The sequence below is a fragment of the Notamacropus eugenii genome, chromosome 6, assembly GCF_028372415.1.
Source record: "Notamacropus eugenii isolate mMacEug1 chromosome 6, mMacEug1.pri_v2, whole genome shotgun sequence".
Lineage (NCBI taxonomy): Eukaryota > Metazoa > Chordata > Mammalia > Diprotodontia > Macropodidae > Notamacropus > Notamacropus eugenii.
Genome location: NC_092877.1, coordinates 96,881,365 through 96,899,514, shown reverse-complemented (window position 1 = coordinate 96,899,514; position 18,150 = coordinate 96,881,365). Strand labels below are relative to the sequence as shown.

The 18,150-nt window shown below is 39.9% G+C and overlaps 1 protein-coding gene across 1 annotated transcript in view; it reads right to left on the bottom strand.

Annotated features, from left to right (window-relative positions):
• GRXCR1 (glutaredoxin and cysteine rich domain containing 1) overlaps positions 1-18,150 on the bottom strand; it is a 225,062-nt gene that overhangs the window by 116,311 nt on the left and 90,601 nt on the right. The gene's annotated exons all lie outside the window — the stretch shown is intronic.

Genomic DNA, 18,150 nt, shown 5'->3' with positions numbered 1-18,150 from the left:
CTTATGACTTAGCAAGCCAAAACTTCTCCCACTCATCATAATTCAATAATACATGTTGTCTCCCCCTTTTAGAGTATAAGCTCCTTGAAGGCACATACTGTCTCATTTTATATCTGCATCTCTAGCATTTAGTACAATGTTTGATACATAGTAGGAATTAAAGAAAATTTTTTTCATTAATTCATTTCATTCCCATCCTGACACTCTATCACAAGTTTTCCAAAGCATTATGCTGCTTCATCTCCACTGACAAGTGCACAACACCCTCCAACTAACTACTGTTCGACAGAGATGTACCTTCTCTGTTTCTCTCCTCTCTCCTTGATTTATCATGGAATATTAGACATCTAGAGGTCGGGCACAGAATGAAAATGATTGGCAAGCACTGATCTAAATGAAGCAAAGTAATTATGTCTCAAAGATGACTGGACAAGTCTTTCTTCTCAGTAAATTCCAATTGATATTTAAAGTCAGGCTTATAGAATGTTATTAATTTTTGCATGAGCATTTCTGCTTATTGCTCAGGCAGGGATAAAAACAAAACAAAAGCAACCAGGGTAGTGTTCTCCTGTACATAAAAACACTGATATTTATTCTTAAGATTTTGCCAGCTATAATAATGGAAACAATAGCAGAGAGAAACTGAAAAATAGTGTAGGAAACTGAAGCCAATCTTGCTGATCTGAAACATGATTTAGATCGGGTGCTATATGTTGACAAAAGGAGTTCCTACTGTTTACATTTCATATAGCTGGCACATTGATAGGAGAAACGGAAAGATCTTAAAGTATTTCCCACTTCATTTAAATAAAAGTCATTGCTCTAATTTGGAGTCAGAGGGCCTAAGTTCAATTCCCCTTCTTGCCAATAATTAACTAAATAACCTTGGACAACTCATTTAAGCACTCTGGGACCCAATTTCATAGGTCACTCATCAAAAGGTATCATGAAAGGAGCTCAGAGGCATTCTTCTCTAACCTTCTAATTTTGTAAATGAAAAAACAGAATCCCAAAGAAATTAAATGATTTGCCTGAGGTCATAAAAGGAGTGGCAGAGATGGGATTTAAATACGGGTTCTCTTTTTCCTCTATGGGGCAACTAAGCAACAGAGTTGATAGGGTTCCAGACCTGGATTCAGGAAGACCCATCTTTGTGAGCTTGAATCTGACCTACTAGCTGTGTGACTCTGGGCAAGTCACTTAATTCTGTTTGCCTCTGTTTCCTCATCTATCAAATGAGCTGGAGAAGGAAGTGGCCAACCATTCCAGTATCTTTGCCAAGAAAACCCCAAATGGGGTCATGAAGAGGAGGACATGACTGAAAAATGACTGAACAATGACCATGTCTTATTCTACTTACATCATAGCAAGCTGCCTTCTTCCTCTAACATGAAGGCATGAGAACAGATCTCTAAATCTATTAACCTATGAAATGTGTTATACGAATTCGCTATAGACAGGATGAAAAGGGTTAGAACTGGGAGAAACAAGCTATTGTCCTGTTTCTGTGGTTGTAGCTGTCATTACATTTAATTCCCCATTCATCAGCAGAAAATCCTCCAAGGGTTAGGATTTTGATTAGGATCATGGAATCATAGACTTCGGATTGGCAGGGATAGTAGTTGTCATATAGTATAATCCCCTCATTTTATAACTGAAGAAAATGAAACTCAGAGATTAAGTGACTTGCTCCAGATCATTGTAGGCAGTGAGAATTTGGACCCAATTCCTCAGACTCCAAATCCAGTGACTCCTTTTTCATCTACATAAAAACTTAACTTTGAAATCATTAGATCTTGCCTTTTGGTTGCACCATTAACAATTTCTTCGTAAAATATTTTATTATTTTATCTAGTATGAGAGTATCAGAATGGAGCCCTGGGACATTCTAACTCTATTATTCTACCAAAGAGTTACCAAGGTAACAAGGGACTGTAGGATCTGCTGTCTTTGGCAGGAAGGTTAAAACAGGCTGGGAGAGAGAAAACAAAGGGGAAAGAGGAGGGGGAGAGAAGTCACATCTGTTTATTGATCCCAGAGGTTTGCCTTTTTCTGTGGGATTTTATATTCTGGATTGTAAAAGCACACAAAGATGTTTTCACTAGTCCTTTATGGAAATAACAATGTAGAAGAGATAGTCTCCTAAATAAAAATTCCAGTTGATTTTTGTCTGATGCCCTTAAGGGCTGGAAAACATCACCCTAAGAATGTTCAATGTGCTGTCAACTCTGCCAGACTATAAATTACACTCTGCAGGAGGAAGGTTCTTCCATATCAGTGATAAGGGGACCCCTGAGCTCTCTACAGCAGGAAAAAGCTAACCAGTACCCTGCCCCGCCCCTGCTCAATGAACCTCTCAGAAGGTTCTCACTGGAGGGTTTTGCATACTGAGACCATCTGGTTAATTGGGCTCCTGACCTGCTAAGTTATCAGTGGGGTATTTAAAGTCAAAATAACACTTTCCATGGATCAGTTTGAGTATAACTAAAAAATCAGTCAACATCCTTGAAGGAAACAAATGGGCACTAGAGGAAATTCAAAAGTTAGTGGTTCTAGGCTCTGACTTCAGGAAGCTTATTGGAGAGGTCAGAGGATAGTACATATACAGCATGTCCCTAAAATTTAATGCAGTTTTAAGCTTTAATAGTGTATATAACACAGGCCCACTCTTGGTTACTATTCTCCTGCCAAGGAGGTACACACTTAAAGAAAACCTAGAAGTCTGTTTGGGCCAGGAAAGGACAAGAGGTTTTGTCTGCATTTAACAAGCATAGTGCATACAGATGTACTGTGGCAATCACATGGTGACCAGAAGAAGTGATACAAGAACACTCTCAAGGTCTCTCTCAAGAACTTTGGAACTGACTGTGCAACATGGGAGACACTGGCACAGGATTGCTCAGCATGGCGTGCCCACATAAGAAAGGGTGCTGTGCGCTTTGAGCAACGCAGAATTGAGACAGTACAAAGCAAATGCAGGATGCACAAATTTGGGATATCCACCCCAAATATTCACACGGACTATCTGTGCCCAACCTGTGGTAGAGCATTCCAAGATCATACTGGTTTGATCAGCCATACTTGGACACACTGAAATTTCACTTTATAATGGTGATGTCATTTTGGTCCTCTTCAAAGACAAAGGACAAAAAACCACATAGAGATGACTGCAGCATCCAAAAAATAAAACCCTAAGCATTTTGGTGGGGGGATCTGGTTCTCTCTATCTCTTTCACACTAGAAGTGCAGTAGCCACTCACCACATTCACCTGACCCCACTGCCAATTAGTACAGAAGCCCCAACTGGAGGCAACGAGGGGTTGGGGGTGGGGGGGAGGTGGCTCCCTATATTGATGTTGGACTGAGGAATTAAGGGCAGATACTCAATCAGCTTTAGCCCTCAGAGCTCCCAGATTCAAGCAATCTATTGGCCTCAGCCTCTCAACATCTGAGATAACAGGTGTGTGCCACTGAATTTGGCAGAGTAAATTTTTAAATGAAAACTGAAAACCTGAGTTCTGGGGCAATATGGGGAAAGCTGTACCATGGTGCTCAGGAGCCATTTCAGGGCCTCCTCCCTCTCCCCCTCAGTTTTTTTCATCTATAAAAGAGATATTACTATTGATGCTTTCTGCCTCACCAGGCTGCCATTTGAAAAGCATTTTATAAACCTTAAAGTGCCATAGAAATGAGTCAATATCATTAATAAATGAAGGGTAGCCAGGAGGACAATGGCTAATTATGTAATACGCTTATATCACAAACATGCCTATTTAAGGCATGGGGAGCTGGAAGTTCATACATCTGACTTTTTTCCTTTCTCAGTGTCACTCCATTTTCTGATTTTCCTCATTCAAACAACACACAAACTACGCTGCTTCCTTTGTTCTGTCTCTTTAAGTACCACATCAGCTGAAGCACAGACACAGAAACCATGCTGAGGTCTGAACATGAATACACTCTCATCAAAATAGCCTCAAACTATCTGTCATAGTTTGCATTTTAAAAGTGATATTTTATGACTAGAGTACTTTCTATACCATAAAATCAATTCTCCATGTTTCGAATAAGGATATGGGAGGAGTTTTCTACTGTCATCAGTCCTATGTCCCATTATTAAGAGAATTCTGCTCTGTGAGTAATTATTTTAAATCAAGTAGCCATTGTGGAGACATGTAGTCATCACAATGATTCTCCCAGGACAGGATTAAGTAACTTGCCCAGGGTCACACAGTTAATAACCGTCTAATGTCAGGTTTGAATTCGGGTCTTCCTGACTTCAGTCTCGGTGCTCTCTCCAATGCACTACCTAGTTTCTTTATGCCACTTTAACCCCAACATCACTTCTAACCCCATATGTCCCCTATGAAAGGCATACCTCTGACAATTCACCTAGTCAGGTACAATAGGAAAAGTGACCTGTCCCTTCAGAGAGTCTTTCCCATGCTCCTGAAACCAAGATATGGCAATTCTCTTCACCAAGGTTAACTTTCCTAACTTTGGTTCCTTCCCATCATCTTGTCTTGTGGGAGTTTAACACACTGACCACTCCACTCTCTTTAACCTTAAATCTCTCCTTGACTTTTGGCTCATTCCCTATTGGCTACAGATGTGCCCGACTCTCCCTCATCCTTAAAACATCTTTGTTTGATTCTGCCATCCCTTCAAATGACTGTCCTGGAGCTCTTTTCCCTTCCACTGCCAAACTCCTGGAAAGGGTACTCTACACTCACTGATTCCATTGACTCACTTCCAGCACAGTTACCAGCCCACTGCAGTCTGCCTTCTCATGTCCCCACTAGAACGAAACTGTTATCTCTAAAGTTACCAGTGACTTCAAGTGATAAATCTGATGGACTTTTCTCAGTCTTCATTCTTCTTAACTTTTCTTCAGGTACTTACATTGTTGAACATCTTCTCTTCCTGGATACTCCCTCATCCCTTAGTTTTCATCATTCTGTCCTAGTTTTCCTCCTTCCTCTTTATCAATTTCTTGGTTCATCTTCCATGTCCTGTCCCTTAAGTGAGTGTACCAAAGGTTCTGTTCTAGATTTGCCATTTCCCTCTGCCTCTCTCCCTCTTACCCACTCTTTCCTTCCCCTCTTCTCCCCACTGCATTCTCAGTGATCTCACCAGCTCCCATGGGTTTAACTGTTGTCATTATGCAAGACGACTCCCAAAGCTCCCACTGGAATGCTGGATTTTGAAGTAGAGGACATCAGTTCAAATCTCAGCTCTATTGCTTATTCCCTTTGTGACCTTAGGTAAATCATTTAACCTCTCAGGGACTCAATTTCCTAATTTAAAAAGAAGAGATCGGCTAAGATAATTTCTAAAGTCTTTTCTAGTTCTAAATCTATGATCTTACGCTATCTCTTCTGAGCTGTAGTCCTGCATCACCAACTACCTCATAGGTATCCCTGTTTAATGTCTCATAGTCATCTTGAACTCAACATTTTAAAAACACAGCATATCTTTCACACTGAACTTTCCCTGCTTCCATTTGGAATCTGTTGACATTAGACATCTGTTGAAGATGCCACCATGTTTTCAGCTACCTAGCTTCAAACTGGTGGAGTCATCCTCAACTTTTTACTTTCCCCCTCACCCCCATATTAAATCAATTTCAGGACTTACAAATGTTACCTAAACAATATCTCTCTAACATATTCTCTTCTCCCCATTCTCCTGGCCCACATTCAAACCCCAGCACGCATTCTTTCTCACACAAACAACTGAGGCACTTTCTTAATTGATCTCTGTGCTTTGTATCTCTCCCACTATGGGATCCAATCTCTAGATTGCTACCAAAATAATCTTAGAGCACAAGGATGACTGTGTTCCTCTACAGATCAAAAATCTTTAGTGATTTCTTTTTTGCCTCTAGGATAACATCCCAATGCCTTGCTTGGCTTCAGAGTCTGACACCAAGCTGCACTGACAGACTTATTTAATCATTTATAATAATAATAATAGTAATAGTTTACTTCAAATTTTGCAATGCATTTTAAATATTTATCCTCTCTGATCCTTACAACTCTAGGAGGTAAGTGATATTATTTTCCTCATTTTATTTTTTTTCTGTTTTTGTTTTTAATTTTATTTTTAATTTTTAACACAGTTTATAACAGATGAAACAATTCAAACTTTTAGTCAGGTGATACTTCTTTTTAAAGCATTTACAATATGGACCACAAAAGAATTTTTTTTAAACATTAACCAATTGAGACACAAATAATATTTATGTTGCTAACTTCACAAGCTCTTGACATAATTGTCTCCACAGTATTACTAAGAATTAAAGGACCCTAACTTATTGTTGTTGGTCTAAAGTCCTATGCCTAATAGCTTAATTTTAGACTTAACCTCGGATGTTCCCCTACCAATAATCTATAATTTAATAGATCTGGTATCAAGCTTACAAACCTTTTGACTATAGAAAATTGCCACCAAGAGTAGGGACATTGCAGGGATACAATATCTCCCCAACTTCACGTCAGTTCCAGGCAGGACTAGATTGTCCACTTGCATTCAGTCAGGCTTAAAGTCTGCCAGGTGTCAGTGGGGAAACTGAGTCAGGAGAATCCTATCTCAGCCCAGGCTTAACAGCTGCTCTCCCACCCTTCCCATGAGATCACCTTTTGCAGTTCATACCAGCATCTCACCGGATTACTGTCATCATGGATTGGAGGCTCAGACCACCTTTCTTGCTATCCATACCCGGAGTTAGACGCAAAAGAACAGTCACTTAATAGTCCCATAGCATCTAAAAAATGGCAAGTTCCAATAACCAGGTTTCAAATATGATTATAACTTCACTTTGGCTAAGGAACATCTTTTGAGGCAAGTCTTAAGTGGCTTACATGCCTTCCTATACACGTTCTAATTCTTGATTAAATAGCAATCATAAAATCAAATTTACCATTAAAACCTTAACTTTTCCATCAATGCCAAATTTTACCTCTAAGAAATTCAGACTAAAATTCTTTTCCCTAAACTAAAGATGTCATTGATTTATTCTCAGTAATTAATTCAGTCAATTGTTTTAATACTAATTGCTTTTATCTCACTTTGTAACATGTCCAATTTTTCTCCCCATCACTCCCCTCCCCGTTTCCTAATACCTTGCATTCTAATTACTCCTTCCCTCAATGTACCCTCCCTTCTATCACTCCCCACCCTTCCCTTATCCCCATCTTCTCTCTTTTCTTGTAGGGCAAGATAAATTTCTATACCCCATTCCTTGTATTTCTTATTTCCTGATTATATGCAATAAAAATTCTCAACATTCGTTACTAATACTTTGAATTCCAACTTCTCTCCCTCCCCCTCTCCCTCCCCAACCCCACTGAGAAGGCAAGTAATTCAATATAGACTAAATATGTGTCATTTTCAAAAGACTTCCATAATAATCATGTGGTATGGCCAAGATGGCGGAGTAGAAAGATGCACATACACATAGCTCCCAACCCACAACCCACAGAACGGCTACAGGGGAGTAACTCACGGCGAATTCTGCACCCAGAGGCCACGGAATATTGGAGCGAGGGAGATCTCTGTTCCGGAGGGACCTGCAAACCTCTCGCGGGGGGTCCTTCATGCTGCGGACTGGGCGCCGGGACTGGGAGCTGAGTGCAGCCCTGCTGCGGTCCCGGCACCGAGCACCGAGAGGAAAAGATCCGAGTGGGCTTTGGGGACGGGATCTCCAGCCGCCACGCGGGTCCATCCACCCACAGAGGGACCTGCAAACCTCTCGCAAAAGGTCCCTCGCGCTGCAGACGCGAAGCCCAGCCCAGCCCAGACCTGCTGCGGCCACGACACCAAGAGAAACAGACCCAAGCAGGCTTCAGGGACGGGATCTCCAGAGGCCACACAAGTCCCTCTGCCCACAGGTGATGGGGATCAGTGAGAGAGTGTCTTTGGCGGGTCGAGAGGGGAGTGGGGTGCCCCCATGATTTGGGCCCCCCCGGGAGGTAGAAGCTGAGAGGCGGCTGCAGACTGGGGCTCCCCAAGCAGGCGGGAGCCTGAATCCATTGTGGAAGGTCTGTGCATAAACCCCCTGAGGGAACTGAGCCTGAGAGGCGGCCCTGCCCTGACCTGACCATCTGAACTTAATTCTCACACTGAATAGCAGCCCTGCCCCCACCAAAAGCCCTAAGGCTGGAAGCAGCATTTGAATCTCAGTCCCCAAATGCTGGCTGGGAGGACCAGGAGGCGAGGTGGGTGTGAGGAGAATATTCAGAAGTCAAGTCACTGGCTGGGAAAGTGCCCAGAAAAGGGAAAAGAAATAAAACTATTGAAGGCTACTTTCTTGGAGAACAGACATTTCCTCCCTTCCTTTCTGATGAGGAAGAACAATGCTTACCATCAGGCAAAGACACAGAAATCAAGGATTCTGTGTCCCAGCCCACCCAATGGGCTCAGGCCATGGAAGAGCTCAAAAAGAATTTTGAAAATCAAGTTAGAGAGGTGGAGGAAAAACTGGGAAGAGAAATGAGAGAGATGAAACAAAAGCATGAAAAGCAGATCAGCTCCCTGCTAAAGGAGAACCAAAAAAATGTTGAAGAAATTAACACCTTGAAAACTAGCCTAACTCAATTGACAAAAGAGGTTCAAAAAGCCAATGAGGAGAAGAATGCTTTCAAAAGCAGAATTAGCCAAATGGAAAAGGAGATTCAAAAGCTCACTGAAGAAAATAGTTCTTTCAAAACTAGAATGGTACAGATGGACGCTAAGGACTTTGTGAGAAAGCATGATATCACAATACAAAACCAAAAGAGTGGAAAAATGGAAGATAATGTGAAATATCTCATTGGAAAAACAACTGACCTGGAAAATAGATTCAGGAGAGACAATTTAAAAATTTTGGGACTACCTGAAAGCCATGATCAAAAGAAGAGCCTAGACATCATCTTCCATGAAATTATCAAGGAAAAGTGCCCTGAGATTCTAGAACCAGAGGGCAAAATAAATATTCAAGGAATCCACAGAACACCGCATGAAAGAGATCCAAAAAGAGAAACTCCTAGGAACATTGTGGCCAAATTCCAGAGTTCCCAGGTCAAGGAGAAAATATTTCAAGCAGCTAGAAAGAAACAATTCAAGTATTGTGGAAATACAATCAGGATAACACAAGATCTAGCAGCCTCTACATTAAGGGATCGAAGGGCATGGAATAGGATATTCCAGAAGTCAAAGGAACTAGGACTAAAACCAAGAATCACCTACCCAGCAAAACTGAGTATAATACTTCAGGAGAAAAAATGGTCTTTCAATGAAATAGAGGATTTTCAAATTTTCTTGATGAAAAGACCAGAGCTGAAAAGAAAATTTGACTTTCTAACACAAGAATGAAGAGAACCATGAAAAGGTGAACAGCAAAGAGAAGTCATAAGGGACTTACTAAAGTTGAACTGTTTACATTCCTACATGGAAAGACAATATTTGTAACTCTTGAAACATTTCAGTATCTGGGTACTGGGTGGGAGTACACACACACACACATGCACACACGCACACATACATAGAGACAGAGTGCACAGAGTGAATTGAAGAGGATGGGATCATATCTTAAAAAAAAAATGAAATCAAGCAGTGAGAGAGAAATATATTGGGAGGAGAAAGGGAGAAACTGAATGGGGCAAATTATCTCTCATAAAAGAGGCAAGCAAAAGACTCATTAGTGGAGGGATAAAGAGGGGAGGTGAGAGAAAAACATGAAGTCTACTCTCATCACATTCCACTAAAGGAAAGAATAAAATGCACACTCATTTTGGTAGGAAAACCTATCTCACAATACAGGAGAGTGGGGGACAAGGGGACAAGCAGGGTGGGGGGGATGATAGAAGGGAGGGCATGGGGAGGAGAATGCAATTCGAGGTCGACACTCATGGGGAGGGATAGGATCAAAAGAGAATAGAAGTAATGGGAGACAGGATAGGATGGAGGGAAATATAGTTAGTCCTATACAACACAACTATTATGGAAGTCATTTGCAAAACTACACAGATTTGGCCTATATTGAATTGCTTGCCTTCCAAAGGGAAGGGGTGGAGAGGGAGGGAGGTAAAGAAGTTGGAACTCACAGTGTTAGGATCAACTGTAATGTTCTTACCACTAGGAAATAAGAAATACAGGTAAAGGGGTAAAGAAAGCTATCTGGCCCTATAGGACAAAAGAGAAGACGGAGACAAGGGCAGAGAGGGATGATAGAAGAGAGAGCAGATTGGTCACAGGGGCAATTAGAATGCTTGGGTTTGGGGGGGGGGAGGGGACAAAAGGGGAGAAAATTTGTAACCCAAAATTTTGTGAAAATGAATGTTAAAAGTTAAATAAAAAAAAATAATAATCATGTGGTATAATACCAACTATATTGCCCTCTGTCCTACTCTATCCCTCCTTATTTTTTTCCCCACAATTGACCTTGTCCCTTCTCGAAAGTGTTCATTTCTAGTAACTCTCTTCTCCCATTTGCCCTCTCTTCTATCGTTCCCCTCACCCCACTTGTTGCCTCCTCCCCTACTTTCGTGTGGTGTGATATAAATTTTCATATCAAATTTAGTGAGCATGTTATTCCCTCCTTCATCCATATGTGGAGAGAATAGCTTCATTTTTCCCCTCTCCCCTTCTCCTTTTTCTCTTCCATTGAACAAGATATTTCTTATCTCTTTTATGAGTTATAGCCTGCCCTGTTCCATTTCTCCTCCCTCACCTCTTAATTTTTACTTTATTTTATTTTTTTCTGTGTGGATATCATCTCTTCTGATTCAACACACTCTGTACTCTCTATCTATATGTATGTATGTGTGTACGTGTGTATGTACAATCTCTCCATCTACACAAATACTGAGAAAAGATTCAAGAGTTATAAATATTTTCTTTCCACATAGTAATGTAAACAGTTCAGCTTTACAGAGTCTTTTATGATTTTTCTTTCCTGTTTGCCTTTCCATGCTTCTCTTAATTCTTGTCTTGGGAAGTCAAACACAGATCTGGTCTTTTCTTCAATATGAATGAAAGTCCTCTATATCATTGAATGGTCACTTATTCCCTTGAAATATTATATTCAGGTTTGCTGGGTAGGTGATTTTTGTTTTCAATCCCAGTTCCTTTGACCTCTGAAATATCCCATTCCAAGCCCTTCGATCCCTTAATGTTGAAGCTGCCAGATACTGTGTTATTCTGATTGTATTTCCACAATACTCAAATTGTTTCTTTCTAGCTGCTTGTAGTATTTTCTTCTTGATCTGGGAACTCTGAAAATTTGGCCACAATATTCCTAGAAGTTTCTCTGTTCGGGTCTCTTTCAGGAGGTGATCAGTGGATTCTTTCAATATTTATTTTGCCCTCTGGTTCTAGAATATCAGGGCAGTTTTCCTTGATAATTTCACAGAAGATAATGTCTAGGCTCTTTTTCTGATCATGGCTTTCAGGTAGTCCCATAGTTTTTAAATTATTTCTCCTGGATCTATTTTCCAGGTCAGTTGTTTTTCCAATGAGATGTTTCACATTATCTTCTATTTTTTCAAACTTTTGGCTTTGTTTATTAACTTCTTGGTTTATCTCATAGTCATTCATTTCCCTGAACTCAATTCTCTCTTTCAACAAATTATTTTGTTCAGTGAGCTTATGAACCTTCTCCTCCATTTGGCTAATCCTGCTTTTTAAAGTCTCCTTCTCCTCACTGGCTTTTTGGAACTCGTTTTGCAACAGAGTTAGCCTCTTTTTAAAGCTGTTATTTTCCTCAGCATTTTTTTGGTTCTCCTTTAGTAAGCTGTCAGCTTGTTTTTTAAGCTCTTCTATTGCCTGAGCCCAGTTTAAGTTCCCTTTGGAGGCCCTGGAGGCAGAGGCCTTGACATCTTCTGACAGTATGCTTTGTTCTTCCTCATCCAAAAGGATCGGGGGAGACACCTGTTCCCCAAGAAAGTAATCTTCTATGGTCTTATTTTTTTTTCCCTTTTTTGGGCTGAGATTCAGATGAGCTGCTCCAAACCCTCAGGGGCTTTAGGCGGGGGCAGGGCCACTATTCAGTGTGAGATTAAGATCAGCTGCTCAGGCAGGGGCAAGGCCACCACACAGGGCAGCCTACTGCCTGCTTTAGGAGCCCTGTCTGCTGCTGCCTCCACTGCTGCCACCTGAGGAGGCCCAAGTTATGGGGACACCTTGCTCCTTTCTCGGCCAGCCGAAAAAACCCTCTCACTGACCTTTGGCACCTGTGGGTTGAGGGATCTGCACTGACGCTGGGGATTCTGTTCCTGAACCCTGCTTGGATCTGCTCCTTTCAGGGCCACATGGCCAAGGCTGGGCTGGGCTCTGCTCCGGGTCCAGTGGGACAGACCTTTCCCGTTGGTCTTTCAGGTTACTCTGGGATAGAAATCTCTTCCACTCCATTGTTCTGTGGCTTCTGTTGCTCTAAAATTTGTTGAGAGTTCTTCTTTACAGGTATTTTATGAGCTGTGGGGTAAGAGCTAGTGTATGTGCATCTTTCTACTCTGCCATCTTGGCTCCATTCTATTTTCCTCATTTTAAAGTTCAAGAAACTAAAAATGGCAAACACAGCAATTTTTCCAAGGTCACACACACCTACTAAGTGTCTGAGGCAGAATTTAAACTTTGGTCTTTCCGACTACATTCCATAATGTCTTTGTACTCATTGGTTGTCCTTTATGCCTGTAATGTTCTTCCTCACTTCCACTTCTCAGAATCCCTTCCTTCCTTGAAGGCTCAGCTCAATTAGTGGTAGTCCTTCCCAAAACTACTTTTAATTTGTTCTATTTGCTTATCTTTTGGTCTTTGTATCCCTAGTGCTTTGCATATAGTAGGCAACCAAAAAATGTTTGTTGAATGAATAAATGAATAGTGGATGATAACATATCATTGAAACTAGTGTTTTCTCACAGTTTAATCAAAAAGTTTTATTTTTCTCTGTTCAAATTCATTAACTTGACTAAAGAAGGAGGAATTTGATTTGGGATTTAACTGTATCCAAAGCTATACCTATTCTTGCTTCTTTATCACAGCAGCTTTTGGATTGCTTTGTTATCTTTTTTTATGTAACTGGCACTTCATAGTGCACAGAAGTAAAGACCATGATCCCTAAGAAGTAGAAGACTCCTCAAGGACTCCCAAAGGGGATATTTGACCTGACAGCAGTTCTCAAGTTTTTGGTCTTAAAAATTATTGAGAACATCAACAAGCATTTTCAATGTGGGTTATATCTCTTGATATATACCATATTAGAAATTAAAACTGATAAATATTTAAGATATCTATTAATTCATATAATAAATATTATCTAATGTTAATCTAAAAAAGATAATTATATAAAAAATGTTATGTCAAAAAAACCACCACAATTTAACAAGGGTGACATTGTTTTACTTTGTGTGCAAATTTCTTTAATGTCTAACTTAATAGAGGGCAGCTAGATTTTCACAAGTAATTCTCCATCCAATCTGTTGCAGTGTTATTTTGATTGAAGTATATGAATTAAATCTGGCCTCATACAGCTATATACTTAGATAAAGAAGGAATGGTTTAATAGGCAAATGATATTTAAGTATTACAAAATAAGTTTTGACCTTGCAGAACCACAAGGTCTCAGGGTCAACTTTGAGAATCACTGCTGTAAGACATTGTTAATTCATCTTTGGGTCTACAGAAATTGTAGAGATCTCACACACACGCACACACACACACACATACACACACATATAAACACATGTCCCAACCCCTGCCAAGTCTCCACTGACATTTCAAAGGTAGATTTAATGTAAATCATTAGTGAACTGAAAGTTAAAGTCTGCATTATGTTGAATACAAGGGTTTCTTTTAATGAAAAAGGCTTGATGAACCCATGTATCAAGTAGCTTAAAATCCAAACCACAAAATGCTGGGTAACTAGGGTGCCATGGAGCAATGTTCATGATTTTCAATCAATCTCAGGAAAAAATTGTAACAACTTTTTATATGTAATCAGGAATATATAGCATTTGAAAAATAAAAGAAAGTCATTTGGGCATTTCATAAAATTACATCCCATTGTAAGGGACTTCTGTCCAGTGCCTAGGAGTGAACTAATGTTTTAACTTTCATATGACTTTTTCTATTATAAGATATGCACATCTCAAACTGGCTTTCTGCCTTTCACTGACTAAATTTATATTTTGTAAATATTTTTTAATTTTATATCATGTAAACATCTTAAAGGATTGTTATAAGCAACATAATATCATGAGTAAGAAGCATAATAAGGAGTTGGGAAGACCTGTGTTCAAATACCATGCCTGAAATATAGTACCTGTGTGACTCTGGTTAAGTACTTAACCTTTGTGGGACTTAAACAACACTCTAGGACTCTATTTACAAAATCATGAATAGATGGTGATCTAAATTGGTGGAGTTCTCTACTCTGAAGATATCACAGATATCATTTAAAGGATAGAATAGCTTTAGAAATTTTAGTTCCAGAACTGTTGGATAACTCAGTTACTGGACTATAGAAAATCAGAGTTGCAAGAAACCTTAGAACTCATCTACTCCTTCCTTTTCACAGATGTGAAAAAATAAGAATGGAAGTTAAAGTTGGTATGCGACACAGGTGGTAAAAATTAAAACCAAAACTGGAACCCAGTTCCTCTGACTCCAGATGTCATATGCTTTCCACTACAACAGGAAAGAAGGATTTTCTCTTCTCTTTAGACCTAGGATTCTTAAACTTTTGTGTGTAGGTGACAGACCTCTTTAGCAATCTGGTGAAATCTATGGACCATTTCTCGGAATAAGATGTTTAAACATTTAAAATATAATGCCTAGGATTTCAAAGAGGGAAAGAAATATGTATTTATTCAGTGAGTACTATATGCCAGAACTATTCTAAGTGCTGTATGAATGTCTCATTTAATCAAAGGAAGCCAATTATATTAATGTACAGTTAGGAAAGTATTTTTTTTTAAAGTTCACAGATGTCAAATAAAGATCCTTGATGGAAGCAGACTTAATATTTCATTAATTGCCCCTGGATACAGAGCAACATCTTGAGCTGGACAAGAAGCTGGTTTCTGCCTACAGTCAAATATTATCAATTCGGTTTTTAACTTCTAACACCTACCCTAATAACTGCCCTGCCTTAGCTTTGCTAGAGACCCACTTTGAAAATTTCTCAAACAACCACAGTTCACTTTGACTCTATTTCATAATCTTACCATAGATTTTTTACCTTGAAAAATTAATTGCTATAATCAAAGTCTCCACACAACCTCAGGTGGGAGGACAATGCTAGGCAAGCCTTTTGTTACATGAAACAATGGAGCTGAGCAAAAAATATATGTATATTTTTTGCATTTAAGCACAGAGACCAGACTGGAACTCAGGAAACATCTACTTTGGCATTTACCTTGGGGAAATTTAATGACTAACACTCTCCTCGAATAACATCTTACCTTTCTGAAAATATAGAACTTCATAAATATTAAATTACATCATTTTAATGTGCCTATGTGACAGCTTCTAATTCTTTATTTCTCTTTTTAAAACAGAAAGTCATCATAGTTAGTTTCTAGTGTTTCCAAAGAGTCTGCATAGTAGCTAGGAAGCAGAGACAAGCATCTAAAGCAACGGACAATTAGAGTAATGTTGAAGGGTAAGAAAAATGAGCTGCTGGTGTCAGACTGGCATAGTACGTATAGGAGAGCCCCTAAAGATGGATATGATATTGGGGTCAGCCAACCAGACAATGGATTATATTCCTGCAGCTGTTAGGGCATTGTCTGAGCCCACGCTGGCAACAGCTTGTGGTCTAGTTTAGAAACCAGATCTCCCTCACCCAAAATAAATTAATTAACATCAATCTTTCTAAATTAGAATGTCCAGTCAGTCTGCCTGCTTAGCTTCTGTCAGCTTTCTTCTTTAATCCTTGGGTTTACTCTGTGTTTTCCAATAGGCTTCCAAATTGCAGACCAAGCAATTCCTAATATTTAATTCAACTGTACCATGTCAGAAGATTGTAATCAAGCTTTAAGAAAACTGTAGTATTGTGGCTACATGAGCAGCTCCCAAAGCCCAGCTTTCCTTTGTTATAAAGGAATCCATTCAAGAAGGGTTCAAGACTCCACCTGGAATTATCTGGCCAGTAGGTAGATCAATCACTCTGTAGTGCCAGTTTGAGGACACAGATGAAGGATTATCTATTTGGCACCTCAACAACTTTCATACCTTCCTACAGGAACTACAAAAAAAAAAGCTTTGTGTGATATACCCTCATCTAGGAGAATACCAGGGAAAACTGAGATTATAATACTTGAATGCAATGGGTTGCTGAAGCCAGCTTCTATGACTCCTGAGAGGCAAATGTCAAATATTGAGTGTGAGAATTTACACTTTAGAAATCAGCAAATACAACAAATTGAGATGATCTATTGCTTTGTTGATTGTCTAGACTTATGAAGATGATAGATTACATGTTAATATTATAGAATAAACTAAAAAATGTGCCATGCCTACATTTTAATATTTGCCAGCATATCCCTGCTTGAAATCATTCTCGACAGGGTTTTCAATAGAGCCGCTCTCTAGTATTCCAAGAATCCAATGGATCTGTGATGCCAGAGACCTAGTTTCTCCCTCTAAGGATGCAGATCCCAACCCATACAGATCCCAAGCCATACAGCTTTTATGACTTTTATCCATGTCCTCCCATAAATTGGCTACAAAGAATTCCTGCAATGTGTTGAGGACCCACTTCATTCACATTCTCCTGACATCATGAGGATACCATGGAGTACATATACAACTCATAGGAGGAGGAAGAGGAGGGGGAGAAAGGGAAGGGGGAAAAAATGGGGTAGGAAGGAGAGGTGAACAAGGGGAAGGTGAGGAGGGGAGGAATGGGAGAGGAAGAGAGAGAAAAGGAAAGTAGAAGGAGGAGGAGAGGTAGGAAAAAGAGAAGGAGAATGTTATCACAAGGGTCAAGTGGTCAAATAAGACCAATTCCCAGCAAGGGGGCACCAGAATGGAGCCAGTTTGCCAGGCTTACCACAGCATAATTCCATCAAGTTGGACCTACAAGGAATGGATGATAGCAAATTATCTAAGCACCACTGCCGTGTGAATGAGAGAACTGAGTTAAGACAATGAAGGCTGCACAGAGCAAGCTCTTTAGAGGCAACTTCAAACAGTGGAAGAAATGACTTACCACAGAAAACAGCAGCAGCAGATTACCTAAACTGCTTACAGCAATAATAAGACATGAGGTGGCTTTTTTTTCCCAAGTAACAATCTCTGAAAGACTGTACATCCCCAAGGTACAACCATTAAAAGGGCTGAGCTATACAAAGAAAATTGGAAGCCAACTTCAGGACATTCTCAGTTTTATTGTATGGAAGTGACTTCACTAGTACATAAAAAGTGATCACCTGATATGGTAGTATTAGGGTTAAACTAACTCAGAGCCAGCTAGCACAATTCCACTGCAGAGAGGCATTAAGAATCATTCCCACAGATGATGGGTTGCCACTGCACCCTTCTTATCTCTGAAATTGGGGGGAGGGGGGTTAGTATAGCTTATGCCTGAGATGAAGGTCCAGTTTCCTAAATATAATCCTTCACTAAAAGTCATATATGATAAAGTAATTAACCTTAAGGAGTTTACAATCTGATACAGAATTACAATATGTGCAGCATGCATTCCTTCATTCTAGTGCTAAAGTATTCATTCCTGAAATGAGCTTGACTTTGTCTATGGATTCTAGTTATCCATTCCCCCATTGAGATATATGACTGCAACTTTTTGTGAACCTGTGTCTCCATCAGGAAGGTGATGTCTTGACTTGCAAGTCAATTGGATTTAAGTGAGGGTAGAGCTAGTGCAAAGCCATTATCCTCGCTCTCTCCTCTAGAGCAATCTGGGTCCAGTGGCAAAATATAGATCAGGAGCACTGAAGATGGCTCAGTATGCAGTAGGAGATGTTGGCCTTGTTAAGCTAAGGTCTTTTCCAGGTCTTAGTTTGTCTGAGACAATACGCATTGAGAGAGAGAGAGAGAGAGAGAGAGAGAGAGAGAGAGAGAGAGAGAGAGAGAAAGAGAGAGAGAGGGAGAGAGAAAGAAACAGTCTGGGAGGGGAAGACCATCAGGGTTTCTGAGCAAATCAGAAAT